Below are 16,874 nucleotides of genomic sequence, written 5' to 3' on the forward strand. Positions count from 1 at the left end.
AAAATTAATAATAAAAATAATAAAATGACCAATATAAAGGACGAGGGATCAACAAGAAATTAGATTACTGTTTTTTTGGAAATGGAACATAAATATAGGATAACTTATTTTTTTGATTATTTATTAAAAAGAATGCATTATGAAAAGCTATGACGTATCAAGCGAGAGAAGGAATCGACAAGTTTTTTTTTGTGTTAGCTAGGTGACTCCGTGTAGGAAGTTCACTTCTGAGGATTTAAATAATAATGACAACTGCTTATAAATTCTGCAAATTACCAATTCCGAAAAATGAGCCAGTTAAAAAATACAGAAGATTTACACCGCTATGTATGGGTTTATATATGGACAATGGGACATTAAAAATTGTTGTTGTAGTAAAGTTCCATAATTTGAAACACTTTGGGGATTTGTTAGACGTCATTTGCAAAGCATTTATCGTAAAATATTTTAACCGAGGATTCATCAATATAAATTTAACGTTTAGTTTAGTGAATGATTTAATATGGGTGGTCAGAAAGCATTATATTTCTAATAGATGGTTTCAGTAATGTGTATCTTATGTTGTATAGGTGTGATCAGTTAACGTTAGATGGCGTTAAAAAGATAAAATTTCCTATTAAAAAACTTTTAGACAGTTTTGTAATTGTTTTACTTAGGCTATACGGATGTAGTCCGGATCTATTTCAATTAAGACCTAATCAACAGCTGAATTAAGTAAATCCACACATTAATGACGTTCTGTACATCCCTTCATACCAGTATGCGGGCAGGAAGAATAATCTACTTGATTAACCTCTGGGCTGTAGGTTGACCCCTTTGATTTCTTCCACTAGTTGATATTTTTACTCTTTTCAATGTTATCATCCTCTTCCAACCATGGCTGCCAGTGATTGGGTCTCTCCTCCAGATATTATGTTTTAAAGTATCATCTTGAATTATTGTGTTTTATTTAGAATATTTATAGCATCGTTGTTTTTCTTGAAAATTTTGATATGATCAGAAAATTGATAATATTGAACCAAAATAAGTTCAGAAATGTATTAAATGATTTGTTGGACAAGGTAATGAGAGCATCGATAAATACAATTTCAAAGGTCCTTGATGGTGATCGTCATACAAAGTTGAAACTATAATTAAATGACAACTTTTGTTTGATATTATTACCTTTCTCCTGGAAATTGAAAGATGAACAAAATTTAACTGGCACCAATCAATCATTCTGAATCATGTCCAAAGTGATACAATCTATGAAATTGTTAATGTTGAGCGATTTGCTTCAAATGATAAATATGGCTTCCTTTAAAAAAAGTATGTGCTATATAAGTCTTAATTCATAATATTGTACTATGGAATGATGTTTTTGACTGTATATCTATGTACATTGTACACCTTCACGAATTCATGGATGATAAAGTATTATTCGGGGTGGAGGTATTGCAATTTTTTTTTTACCAAAATAATGGTAAAAAGTATGGTTAAAAATGAATTTGCTCATTTCCATAAATTAACCCCTCACCCCTTATTAATTAATCAAAGTCTGTTTGTCTCTACGAAAAACAGTCACAGGGCATATATTACTCCCTTGAGGTATATAATTAACATATTTTTGATATAAGAAATAAGAATTTAGTAATTTTATTAAAATATTGTAGGTGTGTCCATGTAGCTTCGAATATGCTGCACTGTTTCTATTTGTTTTAGTTATTACCCTCATATGTATTAAGTACATCATTTAGAACTCTATCACTATAAGTTGAAATTTGAATAAAATATAAACGTTTGTATGAAAAAGAATTTGCTCTTGGGGGCGTTTTGTATTTAACAATAGTTAGGTGTTTTTTTTTGTTAATGAGTGGCCGAGTTACTAAAATACTCCTTATTATTGATGTGTGGCTCCTTATTTAGGATCGAATACCTCTAGTTGGTCCTTAAAGAAAGTGAATCTCTCTTGTCACGTCATTCAGGGGTTTTTCCATTTTTTAAATCTCTGCATAATAAAATATATAACTATCTAAAAATATAATATTTATTAGTTTGCATTATAATAAATATGTTTTGCAAGATATGTGCTTTTCTCTTAACCAAATACATACAGACCTCAGAGATCTTATTTTGCTTTATAAACCATCGACATTTTTAGGGAAAGTTCAAAGGACCGGTCCCAAGGATACATTCGTTTTAAATATGAAAGGATACAATTTTTAATTGATTTTAGATAAGTAAATATCAAAAATTAACTCTAAAAATCTGTCTCAAGTACACATTCTCAATAACGTGTCATGTCAATAGCCCACTAGAGTCACTGAGACTACATTTATGACGTCCAGTTTAGGGGGAAATGTCATTCAACCAAATTATACAGCGAAACAAAAATATTAATTTTTGCAATTAAAAAAACAATTAATATATATATAGTCCCCCTTCCAATATATTCCTCATGACGCCCCTGATCATTGATCTTCAAGATAACCAATTTATTTTAGCTGGGTTGGGGAATCTAAAAATAAAGGACGTCCAATGGGAGTATCAAGTTTTGGACAAACACAGACAGGAGGAGAGGGGGGGTCAAAAATTATACTTTTTTCCAGACGTCCCATATGTATGACCCCTTATCGCAAAAAAATAAATTTGATTTTACAAAGAGTAAGGAAGAAGCAACACCGTCATACATCGTTTTCTTAAAAGAAAAGTCCGACAAGAACTGTACATAACTGACAGTTAAATAGAGCCTCAGCCTACTTCATATGCGCCTTCGTCCACCTGCTCTGAGTCAGCACCAAAGGTCGTTAGATACTAGTAAGGTAAAAAGTGGAAATTCGACGATAACTACAATTATTATATTTAGGCGTTTAGGCCATTGCCTAATTATATTTTAAAATGGTGTACCTTAGGATTTTATATACTTTTGAAAGGTGTTCGCACTGAAAAAAGTTTGAAAAATGCTAATTTGGGGCGGGGTAAAGTATAAAACTACATCTATTCTATTTGGGGGAGAGTTGGGCTCAAATTAATACAAGGAAGACCAGAATGATAATAAGCTAAGATGCTACAGATAAAGTCATAGAGAAAAATGGTCAAAAACATTAAAAAAATTGGAAAAGAGTGACAATTTATATTCTATTTTTTTTTGTCGGAGGGAGGGTTTAACTAATAAAAACAACAACTATGGTTTTAGAAAATAACCGCGTAACCCCAATTAGGGAGGGAATAATTTTGCCTTAAACTATTTTGCCTCATATATAAACAAATGAAGTTTTTAGGTAGTTATTCTTTATTTTGAATGAAATTGATGTTCCTTTTGAATTTTCTGAATCAAAATATGTAATACTTATTACTATAGAATGTATAAATAGCGTTTGTTTTTTGTTGGAATAATTATGAGATTATGAGCTTGCGTCATAATATGCTTGTTTGTCAATCCATGAGACATTTATAGTATGAATAATCCATCAACTCTAATGATAATTACTAACGGAGACATGATTATTCATTTTTCTATTTGAATCATTGCCGTGTTTATTTATGACCATTTCTGAAAATAGAATTGAAACACTGCATATACAAGACTTATTCTTGACGAGTGGATTTTTTGGATTAGAAAATGAGTTATATTCAAACTATTTTTATCAGAATATATACTTTTTTTATATTTAACAGAATCTGTATAGTTTATAAGGATATATACATAATCATTACATAAAATTACTGTGACAAATTTGGTTGATTAATGATTAGTTTAATCAAATGAATGTCAAACAATTTGGTGATTAAAGTCTATTGTATGAAGGACAATAATCATTGGCATGTAAATATATATTTGATCTGTAATGTATCTTTCTTTCTCTCGATCTTTCTGGATTGTTATAGTCTTTTCAAAACTAAAAGGTAGACAATTTAGAACTATGATATGAATGTTAGTTCAATTTAGAAGATGTTATGGCTCCTATATCATTATATGATGTTCTACCCGGATGTAAATTTAAATATGAAATACTTTTTCTAAATGATTTTTTAGAGATCTGATTCATCACAATTCAAAAGTTTTGTAAATATAAATTATTAAACCATTACTGTTCTACATTTACAAAAGAGAAAAAAGTTTTCAAATATTTCAATATATTTCCGAAATGCCAAACGAAATCCGAGACATTATATTAGGGATCCTGCGTGTCAAAGTATGCAAAATCTGTTAGGAATTAAGGGTATCTCGACCAACTATACGAGGGTGGTCTGAAAAGTTTCTGACCAAACAAAGATAAAAAACATTTGTTATCAATTTTACTCAATGTAACTCTATACACTTCCCCCAGTGATGTTCCCACCACCGTAACACAATTAAATAAACACAACGTAAAATAATTTTTGACGAGGCACTTTTTTTTTTTGGCTCAATTATTCCGAGTTGGATTGACTTAGACACATCAAATTTTAACACAACCTGCCTTTATAAGTCTGTTATTGTTTAAATCTATTTAAAGATTTCAATTAAAAAAAAAAATTTAATGACAGCTCAATACACAATTTTGTCCATTTTCACAAAACACTGACGTATACTCACTCTAACGACTTTTACATAAGAAACTCACATTCTAAACGACTAAATCTTTGGTGAGTAACTATCATCAAATGCTTAATAGATGTGACTAGCTTCAAATATATTATATCAGTTTTTTCACTAAATGATTCGCCCAATTCAAATTTCATATCACTCTGTTATTCTAGCAATTCTTAATTTGCTAGAACACAGAAAATAACCAATTTTCTGAGGATCTTATGACTCCTTTTAAGATTTTTACTTATAAATTTTGAACTCAATTTAGATCCTTCAGTCCATCTCTTATATACACTTAAAATAAATAATTGAATTGATTAACATTAATATTTATTTATTTTTAAATGTCAATGCAAAAGTTTTTTTGTTTTATTTTTCTCGTTTAGTTAAGAAACTTTCCAGAAAACCTTCGTACATACATTGTATAAAACTACATCATATGGGAGGAAATGACCTTGGAGATTGACGCCATCTTAGATCAATAATAAAGTCGTCCCGAGGATACAATACAGTTTTCGTTATAATCCACGACAATAAATGAGTCTGACATATTTATATACACAAAAATAAAAGTATATACGAGGTGCTTCTGAATCCAACTAGTTATTTAAGAAAGATAAGGCCCTTGGCCATACTGTTAAAGTCAGCTAAATTTTTTTTTTTTAATACAATCAATAAATACAAGCAATTTTGAAAATAATATTCTCGAGATTAAAAAAAAGTATCCACTTGTATTTAATACAAAAGATGATTTAAAACCAATGAAGGGCAAGAAAATGAAATATATATATGAAAAAGAATATAGAAATTTAACCTATTAAAATACTGGTAACACGTCCAATTCCGCATACGTATACAGAAGCCACTTTAGCTAATTTACAAAAAATGGAGATGCAAGGAATAATTGAATCAGTTGAGAAACCAAGAGAATGGACAAGTCCTATGCATGTAGTTCCAAAGAAAACTCTGGGTGAGGTGAAAATTGTGGTGGATTATAGAGGATTGAACATATTGGTAGATAGGGCAATTCACCCTTTTCCTACATCAAATGAAGTAGCAAATACCATTCCCCCAAATGCAAATATATTTTTTAATCTGGATGCATCAATAGGCTACTTGCAAGTTCCTTTGGATGGAAAAAGCAAATCTTTAACCACACTCCTGACTTGTTTGGGAAGAACACAATTCACTAGAGCTCCAATGGGTTTAAATGCTTCTGGAGATGAATATTGCCGCCGAGGTGATTCTGCAATTTGTGGTATAAAAACATTGATAAAATAGTGTAGGATATTTTGGGATATGGAGAGACATTGGAAGAAGTCAAGAACCTCTTGGATGAAGTTATAAAGAGCTGTGAAGAAAATGGGATTAGGTTGGATCCAAATAAGATATAAATGTATAATAATTATCAATAACTCAAGTATACCGATATTTATTAAAAAATTAGCCCCATACACCTTCGACATAGAATGAACGAAGGGGAAGACTCATTTTATCACAGATGCATTGAGCAGAGCTCAAATTGAGAAACCTGTGGAAGAAGAAATTTATGAAGCCAAAATATACAAAGCCATTTGTTATAAAATATTAAAAGAAGGCAAAACATTAGATGAGAAGTTTGACGCAGCCGAACATTATATAATGGTATGTCAGTCATTACTAGAAGGAAAGGACTATTTCTGAACCCCCTGTTATTGAAATTTAAAAAAAGTTGAAAATCAAACCTGTCTAATGTGTAATGTACATTCTCCTCTAAAAAAAGAAATTAGAGTAGGACAATTATGCCCCTCACAGGTCTCAGTTTGGGAATTTTTCAAACATCCTTCTACAGGGTGATAATTAAAGATTGTCGGGTTCCAATTTCCCAATCTTTTTCATCTACTGCTTGATCTATTCTTGTTAATCTAGAATGATCGGAAGGAATTGTAGTCTCAGAACTGTATACACTACATTCTCGTCAAAAAATTATTTTAAACAGATGTGTCAGTTGTTGTTACTTACTACTAAAAAAATGAAAATTTCCTCCCATATTTACCTTCTTCCATTGCCATGACCCACGTTCGGAGGTCAGCGTGACTGCTGTAGCAAAGCTACTTAGTGGCTCTACCCAGCAAGCTGTTGTTACTGAGCTTGGGGCCAGTTTAATGTCTTTTCAGAGATGGTGAGCAGCTCAAAAGCGAGGAAAGAATCAAGAAGACAAGCCAATTCCAATTCGCCCTACTTCAATCTCCCCAATTGCTAAGCAAGTCATCTCATTGAATAATGGGAAAAGCGCCAATCCAGGATAAAAATGTCTGCTAGGCTGACTGCAAAGGGTTACCAGGTGTCTATAGAGACTGTGAGAAAATATTTAAAGAAATTTGTTGGTGTTAAGGCCTACAAGCTGGCTTCGGAGCCCCTATTGAATGACCAAATGAAGAAAAAAGAGGATTGCCATGCTTTGGACTGGTTAGGATGGAGTCTGGATGACTGAAAACGTATTTTCTAGTCAGATAAAAGCTTTTTTCGAATCAGAGTCTCAAAAAATTCGCAAAAAGATAGTGTATTGCCCTAGAAATAGGATGATGTTCTGTAAGTGCCAATTGTGAAGGACCCTCTAAAAATCAGGGGAGTTCTTGGGGGTCTTGGAGTGAGCAATCTTCATGTAGTTGACTGCAAGGAGAAGATTGAGAGTATCTACTATCAGACTAAGATTTATGAAAGGCTTGCTCTGCCTGCCATGATTCGTTCGAGCTCCAGGGAGCAATTATGACCCGAAAAGTTGTTCCATTTCCTTCTGAGGCTATCTTCTTACAAGAAAATGTCATGCTTCAAAATCTACTCAAAAGTGGTATTCTGAGCATCTACCTGGCTTTTTGGGAGAAAGACCAATGGCCTGGGAACAGTTTGGAGTGGAATCCAATCGAAAATATGTGGTGCCATTATGAAGGATAAGTTTAACAGTCACCCCCCTTCTACATCATAGGAGAAGCTGATCAAACAGGTAAACCTTTGGATCCTAAAGTTCTGGATAATCTTGCTATCGACATACCCAGGTGGATGAAGGAACTCATCAAGAAGAAAGGAGGTTTCATTGGTTGATGTACCTCCTTCCCATGCTTTGTTGTCAATGAAATACACTGCTTTTTTCAAATTGACAATCTTTAATTGGCACACTCTATTGTTTCTTTGCTGGAAAAAGGTAAAAATTGAAGCATGCGTGCATCAAACACCTCAGTTATTACAATATCAACTGGTTACAACTTGTGTAAGCTTTCAGTTTGGAAACCCTAGATTGGTGTGAGCCCATTATGATTTTTGTTTGTCCGAACTAATTTGGTCCTTTCAAAAAGTTTGGTCTACGCCGGTCTCATACAAAAATTCGTCCTTTATCGGTCCAAAACTAAAATTTGGTCGAAATCGATCCGAAGAAAAAAATCGGTCTCTGTCGCTCCAAAGGAGCGATTCGGTCTTATTTGGTCCCGAAAAAGTTGGTCTTATTAAAAATTCGGTTTATACTAATTTTACATATAAATTATTTATGACGTCTGATATCTGATATGACGTTTATGATATCTGTTATCAGATATTGAATACGGTACAATTACGTCATCCAAAGTTTTAACAGAGATAGCTCAGAGGGATTTTCATTCCGTCGTCCCTTCTGCAGTACGGAACTCCGAATTCGAGCATTTGTAGGGATGGAAGATCAAGTCAAAAAGATATTATTTTGATTCTCTTCATCTTCTTTTCATTGGTGATAACTCTAGAAGAACACAGAAGTCCACTTAATCCGGTCTTAATGATTAAGAATGATCATAGGCCTTAGCAATTGTCAATTTAAATTTTCAATTGTTCAACATTTTATTTTTGTGGTCATAATTTCATAGTGTAATGGACTGAAAAGTCATTGGCTTAAGAAAAAAAATACTTTTCTTTCGTTCATAACACTTTTCAAGCCATTATTTAGCTTCAATGGTATTTTTTTTCATCAAGAAATAGTGTAAAATTAAAATACGATTTATTCATGGACACTGTTTTGGAGATAACAAAAATAGTGTCACACATAGAACAATAACTCACAAAATAAGGGGAACATTGGCGTGAAATTTTGGCAGTTTTATTTTTGGAAAGGTTTTAATAAATGAAAATAAGATAAATAAATAAAAATAGCGCCATCTATATGTGAAGTCCTGGACTTTTTCAGCCCATGTGTTAAGGATGGATAGATTATAAATTATTCTTAATTTTATATGCATTCAGTATTTGTTCTAGAACAAATCGTATATTTTTTAAATTTTCAAGGTTACCCAGATATTCATAATCTATTCCAGGTTAATAGAAATACAAGGTTAGACCATCGTGTAATGGGGCTACCTAAAATTTTCAATCTGATGTATTCTAATGAAAATTCAAATATTAAACTAAAAAAGACTTCAAAATTGTAGAAAGCCTTCTTATAATACTATGAAGAACCCCAAAGTCTGTAGATAAATTTGATTTGTGAAATATTTTGTCAAGTCAGTGATATTTCTAAAGAAAAAAATGTCTTATTTAATTTAATTTTTAATCATATTAAGTCATGATACATTTGATTTCGATTGTCTTAATTAATGTATCCATTTTTTTTTTAAATACTGTGTGTTTTATTATTGATAGATTTTTATTTGTTTCAAAGTGTTAAAAATAGCAGACCTATTAGATTTGATTAGAAATAATAAATAGGTTTTTTTTAATTCTTACCCCCGACCCCGTGTGGATTTACAGAGTTTTTTTCTTTTTCTCCACCTCTGTAGAATCACGTGTTTTACTCAATACCCCAGAAAAAAAAATCTAAAATTAAAAAAACTGCTGTGCCCTTTTTAGACCTTTTCTTAGAAGATATAAAAAAATATGTTGCTTTTCTTTCTATATACCTACAGGGATGATCATATCTAGTGGTACATTTAATTTATTTTTTCACCAATTGAAAATTGATTCTTTGATTGTCTTCCAACTCGGTGAAATATAGGTTTTGTTACTCAATATTCCTTATGTAAAGTTTCGATTCAATTAGAAACAAAACAAAGGAGAACGAGTAAAATGGAGCAACAAAGGAGATAAATTTTGAAGCTTCTCTCACGCAGCATGCCCCTAAGGCCATATTCAAGGAACTGGGGTGCAGCTGTATTACTGTTTATTTTTATTACAGGGACTTATTCATCGCCACCAATATCTTGGGTGTTGTGGCCTGTATCAAAGACTACCCTCGCATTTTTGTGGCGAGGAAGGAGCGTTTTTTGTTTAAAAATATATATATATATATATATATTTGTATAAGTAGAATTCTGTCCCCTAATCTGACCTTTTTTTAGAAGACATAAATAATTATGTTCCCTTTCTGTCCATATTTGTCAAATTACGTTTTATAGAACAATATTTTTATTCGTGAAAGGTCATAAAATGCTCAATAAGGCCATAGTTATTAATAATTTACATTTTTTTGCTGAATTTAATCTCAATGTAACGTAGTTGCAAATTTTGGTAGTCATAAATGGAAGAATTGGATTGCAATATACAAAGAAAATAAATGAGGGTTATTTTGGATTTATTTTGGTATAAATATAATCAATTTCAAAATAATTATGAAATATATTACTTTGCAAATTTATTAAGCTCAATTTATTATTTTTACAAAATAGCATTAATTGGAAATTTAGGAACATTATAAAAGCAAATAATCAGTTTTTTTTTTTTAAATATAAATTTTCAAAAGTTGAGTATCTTTAAATACTTTTTATAACATTTTAAAAATTTTCAAATGTTTTTTGTTTAATTAAAAATCCTTTTTTAACTTAAGGCATTTTCTTGTTTTTTTTAAAGTTAAAACTATTTGTTGACTTACTCTCAATGGAGGATAGACGTGGTCCCATATCAAATGAAAGGTCGTATGACAAATATTGTCCTATTGTGATTTCATACCCACACCCTACAGAATATTTTTTATTGTCTTTATTTCTTTTTTTACACATATTCTCTTACTTTATACTTTTTAGTAATTGGTTCATCAGTAAAGATATAAATCATCTTGCTTTTGATAAAACAGGGAACCTGGAAATCATTGAGCACATCTTAGAGCCCTTAAATTATTCAAGAGAGGTGATGTTATAGTTGTTAAATCAAAAAGAAAAAAAATATGAATTTTTTGAATTATTGATCTTCTTACAACTGAGGGGGAGGATTTAAGTTAATTTAGTTCCTCAGACTCTTGCAAACGGTTGGAAAGTTTAAGGATTTCACGTGAGTAGGTTATGTGATTTTGAAATGTTCCGTATTTTAGTTCATATTCTAATCCAGTGTTTCCCAAAGTGGGGGTCGCGACCCCTGGGGGCGTTCGGAATACAACGGAGGGTATAAGAGAGGTGTCTAAAAAAGAAGAATATAATTTTGATTTTGCCTTCAAAACTTATAAAAAATATGTACATTCATCATTACTTAAGGCTCTTTTGGATCATTTTAAAAAGTATGTCTCAGAACCTATTGCTCTCCAAAGCATAATTGGATACTTTGTGAAAAGTATTGTATTTATCTAATTGAAAAAACCTTTTTTATAGTTCATTTATGAATTTACATGATTGAATTTAAAAAGAACATTCAATCCCGATTAAATGAACTATGAATCGTATTAACTATATAAAATTTAATCACATTCAAAGATGCAACTTTTGAGTTATATATTTTATATTTTGTTGGTTCATTTGTTTATTTTATGTACTAGCATGTTGAAAAATATATTTTCCACCCAGAATATTCCTGTTTCCAGCCTTCAACATTGAAAATTCCCACTTTAACAGTGTTTTTAGTGAAAAATTCCCATTAATTTACCAAAATACCCATAGAAAAATTTCATGTTTGAAAATTCACGGAATGTTGAACCCTAGAGACTTGTTGATGGTTTTTCTCATGTGATTTTTTTCAATCATCGTTACTTGCCGCGTAGTTAATGAAGTTTTAGAACATTTTACCAATAAACTGCCGGTTTTCATATGAGGCTTGTTTTTGTTCTTCCATCAGCCTTTTGTTTATTCACATCGTTGATTCTTGATTTGTCACTTTTACATTTTTTTAGGGCATAAATAATTGATTTTCCATTTTCAATTTGCTTTTGCTTGGTATCTTGTTTAATATTTAATTTACTCACAAAGGTTTTCTCAAAGTTCCTGTTGAATAGTTAATTTCCCTGCCATGTTATATTTACAACAAGTCAATAATGACGATGAGTGATGGTTATACTTGTATTCAAAATTATATCCTGTGTGTGAACTTTGTCCTAGAGGGAGTTCCACTCAAACCAGTCTATTAAACTACAAGAACCATTGGCTCATTGTTGATGTCGGTCATTTTTGAAGCCTAAACAACCCAATTACTATAACAATTCGAACTATTTTTTCATTAATATTATGGAAATTAGTGAACTGTTAGATCTCAATATGGACCAATAAATAAAAGGTCTTAAACCTAATTGCCTTAAAAAATCCTCAATTGCGTAGTTTTATTATATATCTGATCCTAAAATGTATTATTAATGTTATAATGTCGTCATAAAATCTTATTTCCCATGAATAAAAACAATGTTTTGCAGGTTACCAAAAAACACTTATTCAATCAATTTTCACATCTCCAATTATGAGGACGACAGAATTTATTAAACTAACGATTCTAAATTTATAACAGACAGTTTTGCATGAATGATGAAGCCATCACTATGACTCACTTATCATAATTATGTCAAAACACGCTATTGGAACATTAATGATAAAAGTAGACTATCGATTCATAATGGAGAATTACGTAAAAAAATATTTACTTTATGTTATGTATTTCATATATTCTTTCATGTTCTTATATTCTTGTATGTATTATAAATACTGTGTTTTACGTATTATAAATAGTCGTGTATTTTGTAAATAAATTAGAGTATGGTTTTGTAATAATAAGAAGACCGATGTTCCTGTAAAAGTGTTTTACTCCTCCACGCATTCCTTCACCTCATTTCTCTCGGTCATCCTGGATCTCTCCTACTATAAATAAGTTTGTGTCTCTTCCTCGTCAAGACGCATGCCATGTTTTGGGTTTATTTATTTCGGCTCAAACTTAGGCTAAGATTGTCCTATTATACACTCAAGACGGAGAATAACACTGAGAATTGGTTGAAAAATTTATAGGTGTACGTTCTTGTTGGACTCCGAGTATAATTGAGGATCAATATTGGAGTAATTCCTGCCTATGTCCTGACGGAGTGGTAGGTTTGTTTATTTGAGGGGTCTTGTTGCCAGACAAACATCTACCACACATTTCCTGATCATCCTTTAAGATCTGAATGACCCTCATCAATTTGAATGTCTCATCATCAATGACTTTTTCCAAATTTGTAATAAAATCCTGATCCCTCTGACAGTGTGACCTAATCTTATGAACAACACACTTTGCTGTTGATTCATGATCACCTTCAGACACTTCAAGTTCCTTCTTGACTCTCCAGACAAAGAACTTGCCCATGTTCAAGAAGTTTCCAATCTAAATATTGTCTCGTCTGATGGGGATTGCAAAAAGGACACTCTGCTTTTTCCACGATTATGGAATAAATACTTTGTTGATTCTGCTATATTTTTTTTTACAGGCGCAAACCACTCCAAGCTAGCCCCCAAAACAGCAAACAACGTCGTACCTACGCATGTGTTTAAAGTTTGTTGTTAAACAACGGCTGTACGTTGTATTAATCTGTCTCAGCAGTTACAGAGATAATTTCATAGACATATTCGAGTAAATTATAGCGATGTATTCAAATTTGTGGGATGGGTTAAGATACCCAATATTTTTAGCTATAGTTTATAGTATTTATTTCATTGAAGATACTTAATTAGGGCCTGATATGGCCTTTTTCATGTATAATATCTTAATATCTCCTTCCTTTATTGTGACACTTAATTTTTCCTACTTTAAGTGATATATGCGACACACCCAATGGGTGAAATAAATAATTTGTTCATTTAATTGGCAATAATTCTTAATAATCGTTTTAGCTTGCTTTTGTGTTGAATAACCACATATATAGATAATTTATTTGTATTTAATAAATGGGAAAAATTTACATCAATCAAGTGTGCGTGCGTTTCCCTCTTAAAGCCCCCTTCGAGGCCTTGTACTGCCTATATATTACATGCATTAATGTATTCTAATTAAGTGTAAATATGTACTTATAATAAGCTATAAACAGAAATACAAACACTTGTAACAAATGATGGAAACGTCGTTTTTGTACTTAACGTTACAATAGACAATACCCAGAGATAGTGATACAAATCTCTTGTAATCATGAGCTTGGAGTTGGCAAACTGTGGCATCCCTTTTCTTTCATTAAACTGTTGTCATTATTATCTGACTACTGAGTATGTAGTAAAATACTTTTTTTCAACTACATTCAATTATATTCAAAACCTGATGAAACATTTGTGTCATAAAAGACGGAGAGTAACCTTGATAATTTGTTGCAGCGTTATAGTTGTAAGTCATTATTGGACTCGGAGTAGAATTAAGGATCGAAATAGGAGTCCTTCTTACCTAAGTCCTTGTGTGTCTGTTTCTCCCCCTTCCTCCTCGTCACAGCTGATTGTAGCTGATCTAATGAAATGTAATGACAGATAAGCCGCTTTCCTCCAAAACATTCTACATGTTGGTTTTCAGTTTATATTTTTAACATGCCACAACTCAGAGGTGTATAAAACATGTCTTAAAAATTGGGAGTGTTTTTTTTTTAATAGTACAACTAACAAGGCTTCATTTAATTCCCTTTTCTTGTCAGATAACGTTGCACTGTTTAAGTATAAATAAATATTTTAGTATTTCAATTACTCCATCTGACATAGGAATTGTTTTTGAAGTCCACATATGTACATAATGTATATTTACTTCTCTAAGAACGACCGAGATGCGAATCTACACTCATTAAATGTAAGCTACATATTAATTTCTCCCGAGAACATTGTCCATTGAGCTACGTCGTTCCATCAGGTTTTTTTATTTTCAAAGACAGCGTACATTATTATTTAATTCTTGAAGACAGAACATTTATGTATAAATGGTGACGTGTTCTGATGAATTCAGAGAGACACAAATAGAATTGAGAATCGACATTGAAGCCGTTCTATATGCCACTTGGGGTTTGCAGTTATTTCCTTCATCTCCCGACTGCATGCAGCTTATCTGATAAAACGCCATGACAGCTAAGTTCCTCTCTTCCCAATTTTTTTTTAAATTGTTGGGATTATCATGTTAATCTTCGGTTTCTTTTATTTTTGCATAGGAGTGGGGAATATTTTATTTTATATGCATCAGAAATTAAATAGCTTCTAAATAAGTGAGTCTTGAATTTAAATCAATTAAGCCGATTGAATGCAAATATAATTAATCATTCAAATGATTTAAATTACTTCAAAAATCTTACTATAATATTCCAAAAATATTCTTCCTCAAAATCAGTTTTAATCCTATATTTTAATGAAAACTTAATAACTTTTTTAGAATGATTGACATCATATTATTTTGCACTTGTGTTGGAAATTCTGTGGCTATAGCATTTTTTATGCTTGAGTTAAAGGACCCTTTGTAACACTCCCGGTATCTTATACATTATTTTAATCATTACTAAGCAACCTTTTCCCGTATATATTAATCCTCAAAACATTATAAATATGCCATGAACGTTGTTTACTTCTTTCTTTTGTAAACAAAGCGTCAAAGAGTGGCGCCCCCATGCAACAAAATAATACAATTCCCTGAATGACAATATTATTAAATAAAAAATACATAAAGGTATGTTTCTCACATAGAGGGCTCTATCAAAAACTCTTCTGAGCATGTGCTGTTTTTTGAACAAAATTGGCCACACATGATGCACAAAATCACCATTGCCTAAGGGGTTTACTGTAATATTGAAGATGTGTTAAAAAATTAAAACTAATTTTTTTATAAAATAATAAGCGAAAATTGTGTTTTACCCAAGGTTATACCATAACGCGTGTAGACCTGATATTTGACTTCTACCACGCTTTTAAAATTGACATCATAGTAAATGATTGGTTGCCTGTTTTTTCAAAATCTATTTTTTTTTTTTTTTTGCGTAGTAGTCGGTACGATACATTAAATTGAATATTCTAGCAAGAGTGGCGTCATAGACTCTAAGTGGTTCCCTGTTTTGTCAAAATCTGTCTATCTTGCCCAGCAGTTGGTACAATACATCAAATTGAAAATTATAGAAAGCCGAATTACGTGATGGTCTAACATTGTATTTCTATAAACCTTGGTTGTACCAAGGTTCAAAAATGAAAGAACAAAAAAAAAAAAGAACTAGCTACACACGGTCATATCACCTAGTGGATAATATATATTTTCTTAGTTTGATAATGCCCTATTAAACTTAGTACCGTCATTTCAATGTACTTATTTTATTAGTAGGTAATTAATTATCAAAGGTGGGGACCTGCTTTCGAATTGTACTTGAAAGCGTTTTCATGCTTACTTAAAAAATCATTATCCCTCCAGATTCATCATTATAATAATACACTCGAAACAAGCTCAAAGGAAATCTAAGGACATGGTAGAAAATTTAAGGAATTAGATATGTTAGCAAAGGCTTGCGAGTTACAGTACTGTTACCAATTGTGATAATTATAAAATGACTCACGGGAGAGTTTAGTCGATAATAGGATTTTTTTTTTTCAGGGGGGGTGTTTGTGTGGGGCGGGAGGAGCTTGAGGCCCAATCGAGAAAATTTTGCCATCACATCAAAAAATTGTCTTTTTGGTGGAAAAATTTGAAATGACAAAAAAAAAAATTTAAGTTTAAAAAACAAAAAAACTCCTCCCACCCTCTCCCCATAAAAAAAGGAAAAAAATAATACTATTTACGCTCCATTTTTTACAAATTATGCAACTGATATCCAATTTTTTCCGACTAGTATCACATTTTTTCAGAATCCATTATACCTTTTATTAGGAAAATATCTTATGGGCTTTTCATTTTCCCCACCAAAAAATCTTTCTGAAATAATTTTGTTAAAATTTATCAATCGACGGGGCTGTGTGTTTTTTGTTTTTGTTTTTGTTTTTTTGTAATTACCTTATTTTAAAGAAACGGCTTAGTCTTTCTTCTGTCTTTTTCAATGAATTGTGTAAACAATTTTTAATACTTTATTTATTATTTTTTTTTCCTATTACAAATTCCCATGTTTTTTTTTAACTTTTTGTCAATTCATTTCATAATAAATCAAAATAGTTCAGACTGACATATCTTTTTTTTACTCTTA

The sequence above is a fragment of the Lepeophtheirus salmonis genome, chromosome 10 (assembly GCF_016086655.4).
Source record: "Lepeophtheirus salmonis chromosome 10, UVic_Lsal_1.4, whole genome shotgun sequence".
Classification (NCBI taxonomy): Eukaryota; Metazoa; Arthropoda; class Copepoda; order Siphonostomatoida; family Caligidae; genus Lepeophtheirus; species Lepeophtheirus salmonis.